Source organism: Astatotilapia calliptera, chromosome 13 (genome assembly GCF_900246225.1).
Source record: "Astatotilapia calliptera chromosome 13, fAstCal1.2, whole genome shotgun sequence".
Taxonomy (NCBI): Eukaryota; Metazoa; Chordata; class Actinopteri; order Cichliformes; family Cichlidae; genus Astatotilapia; species Astatotilapia calliptera.
In genome coordinates, this window is record NC_039314.1 from 15485296 (window position 1) to 15503373 (window position 18078).

Here is an 18078-nt window from a genome sequence, read left to right on the forward strand (position 1 = left end):
AAAATACACACTGCTGCTGCCTGTGATCCTCTAAAGGCTTAGTGTGAGTAAAGCAGAAACAGGGAACCCATTCAGGCCTGCATTCCGTCTATCTGCCTCACATCTCAACTGAGAGAGAGCACTTTAGAGTGCACAGCTGTTGGTCAAGCTGATTTTCTCCCAGATCATTTCCCTGATGTTATTTCCACAGCAGAGCAGCAGCTGTTTCTTCCCTGCAAATGAGAAAAGGTTTCCACAATGGGTCATTGAAGAGTTGAACCTGGCAATGTGTCAGGTTTTCTCAAGGTATCCAGTGTTTTTGACCAGAACTCAGACCAACTTAGTTACACTCACTGAGCTGAAATACAACCTTGTCTTTTCACTTTGCCATGTGTTTATAATTGCTAATATTTTGAAAGTTTTCCTGACTTTGGTTTCAAGTGTTTTTAACTGACACACTCGACTTGTTGGGCCTGGTTTAAGCCCCTGGCTATCACTCAGGTCTTAGATTCACTATTATGTTCAGAGGATGAATCACTGAACATGCACCATTCCCTCACAAGATGTGAGACGGTTTTCAGCCACCCATTTTTCATCTCGCAGATTTCACCATGAATCACCCACTCGAATCATGTTCATTCACATGGTTGCACTCACTCACTCACTCACTCACTCACTCACTCACTCACTCACTCACTCACTCACTCACTCACTCACTCGGTGAAATGACCAAAATAATAAATAATTGAGTGATTTAAGTTATTGACTATAACTGAGTGCAAGTTCTGAAAATAAATGGATTGTTTCCAAAAGCAATTTGTTTGCTTGGTTTTGTCCACCTACCCTGGAAAGTTTACTCGTGGTTGTTGGTGCGACAACTGGAGACTAACACAGATTTGAGGAGGAGCAAGTAACTCATACTATAAGGCTGTATTTTGGGTTATTATTATTTTTATTATTATTTGGGTTATTATTGTTGATGATCTGGGATCTGAACTTCTGTTTGTAAAATTACACAATTAGGTTCTCTTAACTGTAATTTGCAATGCATTCAATCACATTGCTCAAAGTGAGCACAGAAAAGAAATTCTTTGGATTTCTTCAGCATTTGCATGTGGGGAAATGTTGAGATAGCAGGCCACATGCATTAATGGCATTAAATAAAATCATAAATATAATGTTTTGAATGTAAAAATATAAGCATTTTCTGTTGTGTAATCGATACTGTTGACTATAATATTCTATAAGGAAAAATTAGAGCATGCTGCAGGTATTACAGGTACTGAACTGCAATGGTTTGTTCCATATCTATTTATTAGACTCCAATTTGTTCATATAAATGGCAAGTCCTTTTCACACACTAAGGTTATTTATGGACGTCGACAGGCTCTGTGCTATGACCAGTTCTGTTTGCATTATAGGTGTATCATTAGAAGGCATAGCATACATATTCACTGTTATTTATCTATCCATGAAGCCAGATAACAAACACAAATTAGTTAAACTGCAGGAATGTCTTAAAGATACAAAGACCTGGAGGACATCTAACGTCCTGCTTCTAAATTCAGATAAAACTGAAGTTATTGGCCCTAGAAATCTTGGAAATATGTTATCTAACCAGATACTTACTGTAGATGGCATTACCTTGGCCTCCAGTAACACTGTGAGGAACCTTGGAGTCATTTTTGATCAGGATATGTCATTCAATGCACATATTAAACAAATATGTAGGACTGCGTTCTTCCATTTGCGCAACACCTTTAAAATTAGAAATATCCTGTCTAAGAATGACGCTGAAAAACTAGCTCATGCATTTATTACTTCTAGTGTGGACTACTGTAATTCATTATTATCAAGATGTCCTAAAAACTTCCTGAAAGGCCTTCAGTTAATCCAAAATGCTGCAGCAAGAGTCCTGACAGGGACTAGAAAGAGAGCCTTTCTCTCCTATATTGGCTTCCCTTCATTGGCTGTTAAATCCAGAGTTGATTTCAAAATGCTCCTCACATACAAGGTCTTGAATAATCAGGCCCCATCTTATCTTAATGACCTGACTCCTTTCCACAGCATGTCTTTTGTCTTGTCTTCCTCCCCTCCCCTCAACCGGTCATCGAGGTTGAGCCCTGAGCTCGGTTCAGCCGGAGGTTTCTTCCTGTTAAAAGGGAGTTTTCCCTTCCCACTATTGCCACTACTTCCTCATAGGGGGGCCATATGATTATTGGGGTTTTCTCTATATGGATTATTGTACGGTCTACCTTACAATATAACATGCAATTGTGATAATGATATTATTATTATTAATGAGTTTCTGTTTTGGTAGCTTGTAAAGATGCACTTATTTTTATTTTTTAGATATTTGTAATTCATAACAACCTTAATGTTCACCTTATTACTACCACACTTAATTGCTAACATTTGAAATTTCAAGCGTGACACTTGCTTCAGACTGTCATGCCATTACTGTACCAGCATTTCACACAGTGGCTTTTATTCACACACAGATTCAATGAGTCAGCTTGTGCTCGAGAACGAAGGGGTGGAGAGCGAGCTAATGCAACAGGAAACACACCCCCACCTTATCAACTTTTTCGAACTCTTATCCATGTTCCTCCTCTTTCAGACATCTCCTTTGAGAATTGTTCTTCTTTCAGCAGATAGGGGAGTTTACTTGACTCATATCGCAATTGAAATCACATGGTTTTGTTTCTGTTCCTATGTTGAGTTTTCTTTTTCTTAAGGATTATGACACATAGTTTTTTAGCGTTTTAATTCTGTGTCACACAATCCTTATGCTTCCTCCCAGCCCCTCCACCCCTCATGCACACACTTTCTTCACCCCTACTTTTCTTTAAGCACACTCAGGCTCCTCTTTCTGGCTGCCTGTCGTTGGAAGGTAAATAAATCCCGTGGTTGGGGTGGAACACTGAGTGCCCTCATATGGCTCTGGAGGTACTGTGCCTGAAAGAAGCCTTGTGTTTGATTCAGCAAGGTAGATTCACTCAACCATTCCCTGCCCACAAACAGAAATGGTGCTCTGTTGGACCACCTCTAAATAGCAATAGAGTCCTTATGAATATGATTTCAGTCTAAACATAAACTTGGCCTATTCTAAAATATATTCTCCTGTTTTAGCTACATGCAATAATAATTTTAGATATGTAATGTTGAATAAAAGCTTTGATATATCTATGTTGGCTACATATTGTGAGATTATAATATTATTTTATGCCATGGTAGACCCCTAATTAAAGTTTGTGAATTATTATGTAGTTTTAGTTTGCATTATTCTCCTGAATTAGAAGAAGGTGATAATTATTGCATTTGTTAAACTGATTTGCATTACATTAGACTGCTGATTTATTGTGAATGAATGATATTGTTTTATGATGCATTATACTGCTGAGTTATAAGAAATACTGTTCGCAGAAAGTCATCGCCTTGTTTGTCTGATTAGAAGAGAACAGAACATACTGGAGTTTTCTGCCCCATCTCAGTAGGAGCAGATAAACAGGGAGCCAAGGTCGTAGCTTAGGCGCCGTGTGAGAGAAAGCATATGAATGTTTAGGCTTGTATGATAAGGTGGGGGCCACTAAAGGCTATAAGAGTTTGATCAATGCTCCACCATTTTGAGATCTGATGCTGTCTGCGTACGGTGTCCATCTCCCACGCGTGTGATCATTAAAATCATCGTTTGACTCAACCCGGCCGGACCAGTGTTGTTATTTTGGTTTTTCCTCTTGTATCCATCCCCAATATTTGAATCCGTAACAGTTTGGGGGCTCGTCCTGTGGTATTGGGGTGGAAGTTGGAGGTTTGGACGGTCCGAGGTTGTTGAACGGACAGGCACAAGCCAGTGGTCTGACGGGAGTGGGCATAAGCCGGCTTATACAAAGGTAAGGCACTACCTGTTGAATCTATTTCCAAAGTGTGCCAAATTGGACATGATAAAATTAAAGTCTACTCACTGAAATTACTGGTGAAGGCCTGTTTTGATTTTGATGAAAAAATCTCATGAGAACTGAAGCTGAAGTAATGATAATGAAACGTTGAAAGTGACAGTACTGAGTATTTAAAGCAGTTGGACTGCTGATTGAAGTTAAAGCAGTTGGACTGCTGAGTGAATTTAGTTTGATAGGGAATTGGTCATTTTGTGGGTTAGAGTCCCCATTGGTCAGACAGGTTGGACCTGCGTCAGTCATACACTTGTTTTGGGGTGTTGACTGTTGTTTCAAAGTATTATAAATTATTATAGAATGGCGGTTGGACCGCTAAGAAGCGCAGTGCTCAGAGGTAATGCTTGCCAAGGCCGCGGACGCCTAGGCCCTGTCCTCTTTGAGGGATAGTCAGTTGGTCACTGTGGAGCTTGGGGTACTCCAGAATAACTAGTGGTTGGACCACTTTACCGTTTGGAACGGTATCTGCGCTTTTTTGGGCAGCAAAGGTTGGACCTTGGGTGTTGGACACTTTTAAATTAAGTTAGGGACTTTAGAGATGAGGCCAGAAACTGTTGGACAGATACTGGTTAATTGATCACAAAAAAGTTGGACTTTCTTCGATTGGACCCGTTAACTTAAATTTGTCAAAATTGTGTAGGCGCTAAATCTGTCAGGCCTGAGAGTAATTGTAAATATAAGACGTCTTTGTCCCCACCCGGAAAAGAAGCTTAAAGGACATCTTCTCCTCCAGTTATCGGTTACCATCACTGGAAATTTTCAGGCAAGTTTTTGGCTGAATTGTTATTGGCACCATGTGTCCCTGAATCTCACAAGCAAGCTCTAACTCCTGGCTGAAGACATGGAATGCTGTTATTTAAGGTGGGAAATCAAAATTTGGGAAACAAAATAAAAACACACACACACAACCAAAGAAACATATAAGAAAGGCACGTGTTAGAGAAATGCCTTGTTTGAGAAAAAAGTTAAAATAACCCACCTACCAACACACACACACATGCAATGAAGAAACAGCTTACATTCATGAACACGTGAAGATTTTCCAGCAAGGTTAAAGCAGCGAAACTTAACATACACCTGTTGTTGAATGATAAAGTTTATCCACTACTAACAAATAAACTCTCTGGGTTGCAGGACAACAACTTAACTTTAAAAAAAAAAAGACACTGGTCTGACCAACCAGTGATGACACGACAGATTTAGTGGTTAGAAGATTCAAATTGTGAGATGTTTTCTGCTGACTGATTAATACAAATGATTACTGAATGAAAGAAAATTCCTTTTTTGGGCTTTTAAACATGATCTTAAGAATTTTAACATGTACCTGTGTTGTCCTGTCAACTTGGTGGGTCATGAGTGGATTATAAGGTCAGAAAAAACAAAAAAAGGGGGAGAGAAGGCTGACACAGGGCCTGGCCTGGTTGTTTCTCCCCTCTCTGAATAACACAGCCAACACAACATCATTTTCCTGTTCGTCTGTTTTTGTTTTGTTTTTGTTTTTTCTCTTTATGCTTGATTACAGGCTGCTTTGTCGGCCCGGAAAGCCGAGGCTGACCTGGACTCCTGCTCTCCCCTACCATCTTTGCTCTCTCCTCTACCATCTTTGATGTGACCCTGACCAAATGCTACAGCAGCTGGACCCACAACAACAACCTGAAAATGTCAACACTGCTGCAGGAAAACGATCTCATGCAGCGGAGACGGAGAGCATTAAACCCAAGGCCTGTTTCACTACACGGGGGAGATTTCCAGACAGCTTCAGCTGACAGAGCTGTGACGAGACGCCCATTAAGCCCAGATGAAAAGTGAGGCCGAGCAAAAGAATGCTGACCTTAGCAACTCTGCATTAAAACTGTACAGGACAGTGACAGATCAACACGGATGATCGGGCGGCAAAAAGGGCGTGCCAGAGACAGGAGGAGTAACTGAGGTCAGGAGGCACCTCAGAATGGACAAAAGCACCAGAAGAAAATAAGCTGAAGGCACAGGTGTCGGGGCTCGGCCAGGAGCTGACCTCTGAGAAGAGCCGAACAGCAGAGCCGCAGAAGGCCGTGGAAGCAAAGCAAGAGAAACATCAATGGACTTCAATCTGACTTGTACGGAAAAGACTCTGAGGTTTCTGCCCTCAGTAAGAGCTTAAGGCATCAGAGCAGAAACTGAGCATGGCTCAGGAGGAGCTGGCTGATAATCAAACCCATCAGTCAGGCTTGGAGTCCCAGACACAGGACTTGATATCAGGCCGGAGCTTGCTGGAGCAGGAGGTCGCCAAACCTGACGAAAAAGCTCCAACAGCAGGAGCAAACCCTGAAGGAGCTACAGAAGCAAAAGGGTCAAGTTAAGGAGGAGCGGAACAAGGAGAAGATGCAGGACACTGGAGAAAAGGACTGCCTCAATTGGGGCCAGAACCAGTATGGACAGAACTTTGAGCAGCAGCACCAATGGATGCAAACAGACTGAAATGGAGGAGGGCAGGACCCCAGGGCACGCTTCAGGCCATGGTTTACCCAGAACGCCAGAACAGGAAAGTGATGAACACAAACACACAAACACACACATCTACATACACTGACTCAGAATGAAGAGAAACACACATATGAACACATATGCACTTGTTGATTGAGTGAGAAATGACACACACACGTGCACAAATCGAAATGCTGATTCAATTCACTGAGAAGTGATCCACACACACACACACACACACACACACACACACACACACACACACACACACACGCACATGCTTGTGCAATGAAGAGTGATACACACACACGCTGATGCAATGAAGAATGCTTTACTAACAAATGCTTATGCTGACACGCAAAATGCTGCACACAAACATCCAAATACAGAATCTGTTGCAACAACACGAAGCCATTGATTGTTTATTGGTTAAATACATTTCATATCACCCAGAGGGCATTTGTGTAGATTTAGGGCACAAGGTCTAAGGCAGTTTGGTTATGAAAACAATGTGTGTGCGTGATGTCTGTTTATGGCTTGAGGCCTCCACTGAATTGTTTACTGTGCTTCACACAGCCTGATAAGGAGCAGTGGTACAGAGGGAAAATGATGAATTAACGGTGTGAGCCTTATTTCGGAGCGCCACATTTTTGTGATTGAGATTTAATTGAAGGAGGAACACACTGAAAAAAAAAAAAAAAAAGGGGGCCAGCCCTTGGATTTACGTAAGCATCTCGCGTGTATTTAACACAACTGCCTCAGGCTTTAAAGATCTGTACGAAATCCAACAACTCAATTTGTTCTCATTGAGATGACACGATATAATCTAATAAGAGTGGTTAGTTGCTGAACTCACAGAATTCACAACACCGCATAAGATTTCAAACTACAGGAAAATCAGTGGAGTTATAAGAGGCAGACAACGACACACACACCCCATGCATGCTATTGCTATTTATTGTGGATTAACCTGTCAAGGGCAAGAACAAAAGAATTCTGCCTCAAATACAGGAAATCATAGCTTTCCTGTATTTCCTACATTGTTGGCATACATGCATAAAAGTTATTGAATAGTGTTGAAATAAACTGACAGAATTGTGAAGGATTAAAATATTCCAAGAGCTCAACTTACTCCATCTGAACATGTTTCAATCGTGTTTTATGAACACAACATGCACAGGTTTACTGAATATGAAAAGGTTGTGTTGATTTAACTCAGGTGTTTAAGTTTCTGCCAAAGCAAAACATCTGTGTGCAACCAGTGTCCACTATTGAATCAAGTAAATCCAACATGTTTTTTTTAGTGCAAAAACGAGTTACGGTACCTGTATTCCTACACAATATTGTCCCGGGAGGGAGAAAAACCTTCTGGTGAAGTTTTGGTTGATTTTTGGGTTTTGCTTAACACTAGGTTGATTTTATCAGTGAGGTTTGGATTGTTTTCTTTCTCTAAGAGAGAGAAAGATGGTTTTATGCTTGGACATGCAATGGGCCCCAGTATTTGTTATTATATGAGTATTTTATTGGTTACGTTTGTTTTTGCTTTTGTTACAGTGCACTGAAATAAGAACATCTGAGAGGTGTGATCCACCGGTGGTGATATTTTGGTATTTTGTGAGTTCCTGATTTAACAAATCAGCTCTTTAATCCAGGCCTGAGAGATAGAACTTTAAAGCGCTATAAAATATTCTTACTGGAAACAGTCGCAAAGTATTTTTCTCCATGATTATAATGGGCTTGGAAGAGATTCACTTATATGGGACATTGATCACATGAGAAGTCCTGAGCCTAAAAGGATTGCAGCGAGTCAATCCAGTCCAAAAAACGAGGAACTGTTTTCCTTTAAAATGATGACGTCATCTTGCTGGTGATGGAGGCTCAACTAGGTTGCGCGTGAGACTCCATTATCAGCAACTTCTGGTATGAATGTGTGTGGATGTATGCATGTAACTGGACTGTGATGGACTGACGACTAAAAGTTTTAACTGACTTGATACTGAGACAAAAAAAACGGTACTGACTTTAGGATTAGTAAATGTCCACAAACAATTCACCCAGCCTGTAAAAGAAGGGTGGATGTTTTGTCTTGCTTTGTTTTGTTTTTGCAAGAACAGAAGGATGACAGGGACTGAAGGGGGAGGCTGTAGCTTCACAGGAGTGTGAACTGCAGACTTAACCCTTTGGTTGCTAATTTTGAGTTACTGATGTTTGCATTAAGAAAAGTGTGTTTTAGTAGCTTTGTTTCGATTAATGTATCACAGTATATTGTTGGGAATGTTAAATGCTAAAGGGAAGAAGAGGGTTGATTTCACTCATGACTGAACATGTTATTATTAACCATAGCAGGCCACTGTAAAGAGTCAATTAACTTTTATAGAGGGAAAAAAAAGGCCAAAAAACTCTATTAAAATCTATGGATAACAGGGAAATGGTAGGCTTGTCACATTCAAAATGGAGATATGTAATAATAAACACTGGTCCCCGTCTTTTGGTGCTTTGGTGCTTTCATTGAAATAGTCAATAATTCAGAAAAGTACAGATATAACCGACAGGGGCATGTGATAGGAGGTGGTGCTGCACAAGAACAAGAGCAAAACAAAGAAAAATTATTGTGTTTATCTTTGATAAATTCAAATTAAAATGTACCATTACACTCAGAGGATCAATATGAAATTCGATATATGCTAATTTTGTGTGTGAGTACATGACTGATAACTGTTCTGTCCTGAGCTTTTGTTTTTACAGCACCCACTTGACCACACCAACAGTTTCTCGCCACCAAAAGGGGGCACTTGCAAAGAATAGGGAGGAATATCATCAACACTGGGAAAAGTAAGCCCCGAAGGGGGTGATAACACAATAAATTTCACGTATGGTCAAATTCTTAAAATTTGACCCCAAATATGAAAAATTCTTCAAACATTTAGAGACAGAGTGGAGTTCTAGATAAACATAATGTCGCAAACCAAATAAGGATGGAGCATTGTACGGAGCCCCGCAGGGGACATGGGAGAAAAAAAAATTAAGACGGACTTTTGCGAGATCTCGCAAAACTAACTCGGGATCTCGCAAAAGAGACTGAATCTACACATGTTCGCTCTTTTTCTTCAAATCGCTTAGAAACGCGCTATTTAACATCATTAAAGTCCTGGTTAAGGTTAGGTTTAGGGCTGGAATACAGGGCTGGAACGTCTATTACCGCGGGAGCGTGATTGCACTGGATTCCAGCCATAACCTGCCGCGTACCATAAGAACGCCGAAGGTCTCCTTTCACGTTCCTCAGGAACGCCGCGGGACGAGACAAAACGTCGACATGTTACGCCTCGGGAGTGAGAACGCTCTGGAGTGAGAAGAAATGAACCAGGCCACACTGGATTACAGGGTGTAGGTGAGCTCTTTATTCTAAAGAGCTCAACAGGGGGAGTGTGAGATTATAATATTATTTTATGCCATGGTAGACCCCTAATTAAAGATTGTGAATTATTATGTAGTTTTAGTTTGCATTATTCTCCTGAATTAGAAGAAGGTGATAATTATTGCATTTGTTAAACTGATTTGCATTACATTAGACTGCTGATTTATTGTGAATGAATGATATTGTTTTATGATGCATTATACTGCTGAGTTATAAGAAATACTGTTCGCAGAAAGTCATCGCCTTGTTTGTCTTTTCTACCTTTAAAACCCGGAGAGCAGCCAAATGGCTGGTAGGCTTTTAGCTAAGCTTTAGCTTCAGGCAAGTGGAAGCTAAATTGGCTAGTCATTCATATGTAAATTGGGTTGTTACCTGGGAATTCTGGAGGAGGGGAGTGGGGGTGTTGGATGAGGGGTGGGGGAGCTGCTAAAAGCGGTGAGCTTCCTTTTGTTTCATCTTGATGCATTCTCAATCATCCAGGGAAACAAATCTCCAAAAGTCACCAACTTGGAGTGTTTCAGTTTGCCATCTTAGGGAGAAATCAACACACATGGGTGTATGTCCTTTGTTGCTGAGATTTATTGATAAAAACAGTACAAAAATCAACCATTTGTACACATTTTTACAAATAATTATAAAAAGTGAGTGAGTACATTTCAACATTTTCAGCAATCACTCACAATCCTGGCACTGCCATGGGATCTGTAGTCTGCATTTACCACATGTGTATCTGTTGCAGTGAACACATCGCACAGGAGCCAAGGTCGTAGCTTGTGAGAGAAAGAATGTGAATGTTTAGGCTTGTATGATAAGGTGGGGGCCACTAGCGGCTATAAGAGTTTGATCAATGCTCCACCATTTTGAGATCTGATGCTGTCTGCATACAGTGTCCATCTCCCACGCGTGTGATCATTAAAATCATCGTTTGACTCAACCCGGCCGGACCAGTGTGGTTATTTTGGTTTTTCCTCTTGTATCCATCCCCAAAATTTGAATCCATAACAATATTATAAAATTCTGCTGTTTTGCTTTAGTCCTGCAGAGGGCAGTAGACCCCAAAGGATCAACGTGCGTCTCCTGTATGGGACTCTGTGTGTGTGTGTGTGTCGGTGTCATACGACTGTACAATATGTGTGTGAGCAGTGTGGAAATGCATATATGTATGCGTTATTATGCATGTGGGCATATTTGCATTTGCATGTCTGTGGGGCCTCTTTCTGGTGACTGCTCATCCGTACAGCTGTAATTGTTGTGACGCATTATCTTCCTCATTAGACGGAAGTTTTCCTGCTGCTTCGAAACAAGCAGAAGAAGGCTCCTGCTTATGCCTGCTTCTCTTTCTCAATCCATTGTTGGGCTTTCTGTTCCCTTCACCTTATCCCTGGAGCTCAGTGGCATGGAAGTGTGAAACATGTCCACATCAAAGAGGGTGCAGGCCAGCACTAATCCGCAAATAATGACGGGCAGGCAGGGTTGAGTTTAACACACATGTCCCCTTATAATCTGGGACGGTATAGAGCAGTCCCTCATGAGGTTGTCGTTGTACAGCACTTCTACTTCTGATAAAGATGAGTTAGAACCGTCACGGGAGTCACAGAAGGGAAACGGATTTCAAGACACCTTTAAAAAGTCGGGTCTTATGTTTTGTTATTTTGTTGAGGCTGCTGAGTGTGAAGGCTCACACACACACACACACACACACACACACACACACACACACACACACACACACACACACACACACACACACACACACACACACACACACACCTCTACCTTTTAACTGTCAGGTGGACAGGCCCTCAGGGGGAATTCTTCCAGACTCACCTGTATTGTTTCTTCTGCTCTTCCTGTGTGAGGAGTCTGTGTTGTTTGAATACAATGGGGTCAGGGAAATCACAGCACCTGTCAGACAGGCACTCCATCATTGTGACAGGGAGGACTGGCAACAAATGGCACAAATGCTCACAACCAAATAACCCCATTTTCTTCCATTAGAGAGCAAAAATGTATATAGAACCTTGATTAGCAGAGTACGCTTGATTCATATTTTGCACTTGTCCCATTCTCTTCATTACAGGTTTTCATTTTTGCAGCTTAACAAACCACCTTGTCTTTATCCTGTCTTTGTGTTGTACAGAGACAAACCTGTAACAGCACATAATTGGATAATAAGTTGTCAGCGCCATATTTACGATTTTAAATCCCCAGTACAGGTTTTTCGGGGTTTTGGTAACAGCTGGTAATGTTTCTAATTAAGCCAAAAACAAATAAATTAAGAAATAAGTCCAGCCACTTGGGGGCAGGGGAAACAAGTTGCAAACAAAACATTGACAAATCATCATCTTTTCAACTGATATAACAAATTCTTTTCAAAGATTTGGTAATTTACACAAGGAGAAGTGACAGAGCAATGCTGACGGTCATGTGGCTGTCATTTGCCACATCTTGAAGTACAATGTTTACTCTTTTAGCCTTTCTTTTGGTCTCTTTATGACCTCCCAAGGGGAAATCTCTGGCTCTTTAATTGCTGAAAGCACCACAGTGTTCACCAGCTTTGTTGTTAAGCATGCTTCCCTGCAATTTGATACTTAGCAAATAAAGTAGACTATGTTGTATTTATTAACTTATCGAGGCTGAATAAGATGCAAAGGCACGGAGTTACTGGCAGAACAGCTAACAAACTAGGCATAGTTTAAAACTATCATAAAGCTCAGCAAAGCAGATCCAGGTGATAAATTTGTCATTTTTAGTTATTACAACTATTCTGCAAGACAAGATGACATCATGACATCAAATCACAAGTTTGAAGAAATTTAAAATTAAATATATGATATTTTTCTATCCCATCAGTCATTTTAAGTCCTCTTTAAGTCTCAAGTCTCCCATTTGTCCAAACCCCAAGTGCCATCATTGTTTAGTACTACTCAGCACACCCTGAGTGATGGGTCTTCCCCATCAAGGCTAGCCCAAAGCAAATCCATTCTGGAGATTCTCACTGTTACCTTATCCTGTACCATCTCCTTTGCACCCCTCTGTCAATCAGCCTGCCAGTCCAACCTTCTTGAGTTGCATACGTTATGATTAGCAATTTCTGCCATTATGTATCCTTCCTACATAATTCATACTCTTGGTTCTTTCCAACTGTGGGATGGAGAGAACATGAGAGGGGAATCCCACCCTTCTTTAACAATCCTAGAGGCCTTGTCTCAAGTGAAAAAAATAATGTTGCATTTTTAATTATCCAACTACTAGATGATTTATAATTGATGAGGGTATGATTGGGGGCTTGCAGGTTTGCCCCTCCACTGTCAAGGAAATGAAATGGTGCGGGTCAGCTGCGTATGACAATTCACCATCACTGGCTAAAACAGGGCCAGCATTTTCCCTTCCCTCAATTGAGTCTGCTCATTCAGTCGTGTTGTTTTACCCTATTCACTGTTGAATGTTAGTGTCAACCTGACCTTTCTGGGGTTGGTTTAAGAGAAATGTCCTACCTGTGTAACCACACTTAGTACTTCTAATGAGTTATTGGCTTTGGTTGATTCAAATGATCTATCTATCTATCTATCTATCTATCTATCTATCTATCTATCTATCTATCTATCTATCTATCTATCTATCTATCTATCTATCTATCTATCTATCTATCTATCTATCTATCTATCTATCTATCTATCTATCTATCTATCTATCTATCTATCTATCTATCTATCTATCTATCTATCTATCTATCTATCTATCTATCTATCTATCTTCATGTGCAGCTTATACACCCAACTATATTATTTGACTAAAGAACTGCCAAGAAAACAGGTCAAAGGAACCTAACATTGTTCTTGTCTTTGAGGGGGATGTTTAGAAATGGGCAAGTAATTCTTAATCGCTGTGTTTTCATCTCCAAGCAGGACAGTAATGACCAATTCTGAGTGACTGACCATGGGAATGAGCACAGCTTAAATCCCCTTCATCCTAGTCACTCTGTGTGCTTTAGTTTGATTCCCAAACTCTACACACACAGAGACACACACACACAGGGTTACAGAGTTGAATCTGCTTTATGGCGTAGCCACCCTTTGATTCACCGCTCAATGAAACTTGTGACTGTTTTAATTAAGGGGAAAGTACACTGACAGTGTAGCACACGGAAATCCGCCACCATGCACATAAAGGGCGCTAATGCTTTTCTTCCTGTCAACGCAAGGCTGGCCCCCTTTTGTCGCACTGACCATTCACTTCTCATTGATTTTCTTGCCCTCTTTCTTCTGTTCTTAAGTATGGCATTGCATGAGGTCTGTTGCTAATGACGGGAAAAACATATTCAGGGCCCAGCCAGGTGAAAGACTTTCATGTGACCAGTCGGGACTGACATTTAGTGAAAACACACATTTCCTGCTTTGTTTTGTGTTCTGTTTGGGACAGTACTGCCACAGGGGATTCTTTATGGCAGCTGAAATGAACAACACAGGAAATGTGTCATGCTCTTCTGTTGTTTTGTGTGCCTAAGGGCAAGAAGAGGTTTCCCCTATTATTCTGCAGGATAAAATTAGAAAGTATCCTCACTCTCTATTTGTCTAATTCTGCATGTGAGGTATTAAAAAAATACAACTCTCTAATCAGAATAATGTTTGGGGTATAGTGAGGAGTTATACTTTTTGGTCATCAACCAGCATCCCAAACAGCTGACAGCATCCGTGGGTTCTCATGTTAGTCACACAGGTACAGTTCTCTGTCGTCCTCGTTGTGGTATTTTGACAGATGTTTGACAGAGGTTTGTGTATGCTGATGTGTGACAAGTCCTCTCTTCCTCTGGGGATCAATGTCTGTCCTGTTCTCTCAGTGATCTGATGTTTATCTGCTGGTGATCAATCACACTGCTGACAGCATGAGGGTTAGTGTTACCATCCCTGCTGCCTCAGAGTGGGCATTTAGATTCAATACACAGGACAGGCAACAACTAATAAGAATCAGTCTACATGTGTTAATCAAATATATGCCAGTATGTGTTTGAAAGCTGCACAGTGTATGCACGAGTGTGGTAAATGACATACAAACTTAACACTACCTGGCATCTATCAACAAAAATCTGCTTTATTATATGAATTTTAACCTATGAATTAATCTACTTTGAATAAATGCTTACAATCAAGCTGAGATTTTAAATAATCTTCAATAACATGTTTATTGCAGTGTTTTGACAGTAAAAGGAATCCTGCAAAAACTCTTTAAAAAGATTTATTAATTGCCTTGCGGACTCCACCATGCCAGCCCAAAATAAAGCCTCTACAGTGGAAATGGCCTCTCCACACTTAAAATAAATGATTGATGATGACTGCCTACTCAAAGCCAATGGGCCAAATTTTTGTTCTAAATGCAGGTGTCAGTAATCCTCCTCTGCCTCTCCAAATGAAGGTTTTAGCCCGAGGAAATGCTTGACCAGATTCTTCCCTTGCTGCATAGAAATGGTGTAATCTCTCAATTTTTGACACAGCAAATAAACACTGCACAGAAAGAAAGCCTTGCAACTTTATCTCTTACTTCCCTCTACATTGTCTTCTTGACAAGTTTCATGGGAACCTCTCTGAGGAGAGAAAAGAGGAGACATATTTCTTAGGTAACAAGCCCAAAGGGGCTATGCCCAGGGATTGAAGGTTAAGTGCATGTACTAATACTCACAAAAAGCAACTTAAAACCAGAATATAATGACCCTGCATATACTTCCTCTTGACCTTCCATTTGGTCACCATCCCCGGCGTTAAATAGCACAACTACCGTGTTATCATCTTACATAATTTGGAAAGGCAAAATGAAAGGCCCATTGATCACCTATGTCCATTATGTCATTCATAATACTGTAACTACAGCACCTAATTGGAGGTTAATGTCTTTTAAGCTCTCTCATAAATTATTCCTTCAGAAATCCAAAGTCACACTAGTAGGCCAACCTTCATTTTACTTGGACAAACTACCTTTTCTTCAGGAAATAATCATGCCATGGCTCCAGGCTTTCAGCTGTAAACCTTTTCTGTGGTCCTGTCGTCACACTGTGCATGAGAACACATGTGAGATCCCAAACAGCACAGACATTGTCTAAACACTAGCATATTGGACCCAGGTTTAGGAGACTCATATGCTAATACTCAGAGGGCTGCTGTTGCTAACATACAAGAAAAGTGTGTGCAGTACTGGTTTCACCAATCCATTCTCTCCAAAAAGATAGTTCCACTTTGTTGCAGATCTCATCCAGACCCACAAAAAACAGAAAGCAAAACCCTTGTGGTTGCCTTAGTATCTGAAATCCAGTTGGGTGTTCTGTGACATTCAGGCATTCAACACTGTCATCTTTTCATAGTTAAAATTAGAACTACATGAGCTCCTTTCAGTCCTGCCAAGAACAATTTCTGATGAGCAGCCATTGATTCAGTCTATGATCGCAGACTCTTCTATTATGTGTTTGGTTTGATATGCACAGTTGTGACGATGCACTATTTGAGTCTGATCTCCAGGGCCTCTCAGTTGTTACGAAAATCAGTGTGTGCATACACAGGATGAGAAATATAATAATTTTGTTGTTGTACATCAGAGACTACTTTGTCCACTAAGGGAAATTGCAACAATTACAGCACTTCCTATGTCAGACATCTCCTTTTACTGGATTATGTTAGAAATGCTTTGCCCCTAGCCCTGACATGGTTTGGTAGAGAGACAGCAAACTAAAGCCGAGGTTCAGCAGCATCAACGTGATTAGACCTGCCATGCTCACACCCAACACCTCACTCACCCGAGCGAAAAGATCTGAAGTTTACTCAAAGTGAAATTTAATCAGCGTAGCAACATAAAAACAATTTTGGTTCTGCGCTTCCCTGGTTGTTAATCGAAGTCCTTAAATTCTCTTTTTGCCTTCCACCCCTAAGGGGCAGCAGAGACCTGTGTTAACTCAAGGTAGCTCATCTTTGAGCAAAGACTGTCAAGTAGGGCCCTCTGTTTTTTTTTCATGATCATGAATACAACAAAAAAGGAACAAAGGACCAAAGTTCAATCGGTTCAACTATTAAAGTCAAAGTATTTATTCATTAGTCATCATAGTGAGTTTATTTATATGTATTTATCTCTATATTCTGGTCTCCAGCTAAGAACTAAACTGAGGTTTACAGGAAGAACAAGTAAGGTAAGTTTAAATGGAAAACAAATCTTCTTTTTTCTGTCATACACACACAAGCTTCATTCAGAGGGCTCATTGTCCTTTCAGTAAACAGGTTGATATGGTGACACAGCTGCTGGGTGGGCTCTCTTCTGTAGAACTGGAGGGTCCTTGGTTCAAGGCTATCAAATTAAGCATCTTTGTGAAGTATTTTGTTTTATAGACTATATATAGTCTGTATATATATTTACAAAGCTTTGTTGATAAACAGAATGTGGCAGTATTTTGGGTCAGGCTGTGGGATGCGACATAGATTAATAAAGAGGTCTGCAAAGGGAGAGGGTGACGGTGAGGTTAGCTAGAGGGCCAGCGCTAGATGAAAGTGGGAACTCTCTCCCCCAGCTGTCAGCAGTTTTTAATGTGAACTTTGCTATTGATTGGCAAAGTTGTCCAGCCAGGTTCTAATGCCAAACTTTTCTGGTTTGGGGCTTCTGCTTTTTCCAGTGTTGGGTGGATTGTATGGTGAGTGTTAAGAGTGTCAGGTTTGTCGTCGTCAAAATGTTCGGACTTATGGTCCATTCTATCATCACGCTTTAATGTCAGTGGCTGAGCCATGTGTTGGATTTATTTATGGGTGAAAAAACTGTGTTGTTTCATTTTTCCCCCCTAGCTGTGGAGTGGGAGTATATACTGTAATTTAAAACTTCTAGACTTCAAAGTAGCTCCAAAGAGCAAGAGTGTTCACTTAACCTATTTTACTCCACTGCATGTGTGTGATATCGGCATCTATATTTATCTCAGATACAAGTGAGGTTCCATGTAGAATACAGTAATCTTTAGCCTTTACAAAGCACTGTAATTGAATCAAGCCACGATCTTTCATCCCTGTAGTTATTTTAAGACATGAATGACACAACAAAAATTGAAATGCGCTCCCTCTCTCCCCCTTTCCATTTCAACAAAAGGTCAGAAATTCAATCACCACTGCTGCTATTGCTATAATAATATATGTATGGGAAACAGCTACAGTTACTGACCGCCAAATTCTTTGGCTGCCTGTGGTCATTTTGCCTTGCCTAAGAACAGAGGCGTTTCTTACTGAGGTTATTCATTAATCCCAGCAGGCT